The sequence below is a fragment of the Aedes aegypti genome, chromosome 1 (assembly GCF_002204515.2).
Source record: "Aedes aegypti strain LVP_AGWG chromosome 1, AaegL5.0 Primary Assembly, whole genome shotgun sequence".
NCBI lineage: Eukaryota > Metazoa > Arthropoda > Insecta > Diptera > Culicidae > Aedes > Aedes aegypti.
Window position 1 is genome coordinate 189,470,802 of NC_035107.1, and position 1,907 is coordinate 189,472,708.

Consider the following 1,907-nt stretch of genomic DNA (forward strand, 5'->3'; position numbering starts at 1 on the left):
ACTAATGTTTGCGTAGAATAACACATGCTTGAAATATGCATGCCTTTTTTAAAAAGTACAAAAGATTGAAAATTTCAAAATAATTGACGTATTGCCTTAATTTTGAGCCTATTTAGTAATTATTTTGAATATGAAAAAATACTTTGGATCACGCAAGCATATTCGAACATAATCCTAATTTGATAGTATGAATGTATTTTGTATCATAATTGGACTAAATATGGACAAATTACAATTTTGTTTAAGCACCTCCTGTCCCCCAGTTTCGGACAGCCTGATTTGTTATATGATATCTTTGTAATTATTGCACGAGTGTCTCAAAATACATTCATTTTTCATGGATTCCGTCGATCATGGTATCAAACATGCTATGAAATTAAGAAAAATGAACATTCAGAACAACATCGTAAATTGTGCTATTTTTCATCATATAAGAAAGAGGTTTTTGATGGACATCTTGCAAACTATGATATACTCAAATTGTTCTTGTAAATGTTGCAAATGCATTGAAATGGCAATCATATACTATTCCTAAAGTAAACACATTCAATGATGTTCAAATTTACAGAATTCGAGGCATTTCCAGATTGTGTCCGGTATTGGGTGCCACCTTTCAAGATCGATCAATTTGGTACTAAAATACATCATCCAAATGCAATGTCAAAATTCATACTTATATTTTCAAATTTATTTTTGTACACTATAAAAATGATAATATTTATCATAAATGGGTAATACGAGCACATAAAACCAATATTTTTCGAATTATGAATTTAGTGGCTTAAGTGTCCGGTACTGGGGGATCTCCCCCTAGATATTTCTATAAGGGATGATTCAATTATGGCATTCATCGTTTTCCGGGATTTCTAGACCCCCCTCCCCCTCTGTCACGCTTTTTTCCAATACCTAATACACGCACTGCCCCACTTTCGTAGACCCCTCCTCCTCCTAATGGTAAACGTCATTTTTGAATGATCCCTAAGTATATGTCATGTGTAAGGTAAATTTCTCTCCACAACTCAGCTTTTTCACTAATGTTTTTCGCTACATCGACTCTCATACGTTTGTATCACATTACATTACATTTATTCCATAAGCATTTGTATCTAGCTTCCCGTGCAAAAGTCTGGGTTCACCCCCTCAAAAACAATCGGAACTCTCTTTGTCGCATACGAAAGACATATGGTATGAATAAAAACCGTTAAACTTTATTATTTTACTACATGTAGCATCTACTCAAAAACAAAATCCACAATGTTTACTACACTTTTGGTATGAATAAAAAGCCTTTCAAACATGCAGTGCGTAATGCTTTCGAGCATGATCTTTTACTACATACACGGAGAGAAAAATATGTTAAACCCAAACAAATTTTACTTAGATTCAACCAAAATTACAGATCAAATTTTGCACAAACAACGTGTTAGTTTGCTTTAACTTTATACGTTAGTTGAAACATACTAAAATTCTGGGCAAATTCACATTTAAATTCACCAAAATTTGATTAAAACAATACGTTTTTTTTTGTTTTATTTTACAGTTCTAGAAACAACCAATATATTGGGTTATTTCAATGTAAATTCATTAGGTTTAATTCACCAATCATTAGCTTGAACTAACCAAGATCCAGGATTGAATTTAAAAAGACAATTTACACCGTCTTCAGCCAAAGGCTGTACAGACTGAACAATCACGAACATTAGGCAACGGACAACACGGAACACCCAATAGCCTAGTGATGATTTTTTCGTTTGATGAAAAGTTTCCACCGACTGGAGCGGGAATCGAACCCACGCTTCGTGGCACTGACACCGCTAACTGCACGTCCACGATGCCCACAATTTACCTTCCATCCAAGCAGGAAATATGATCCTATTATCATTAAAAAATATCAAAAATGCAAATTA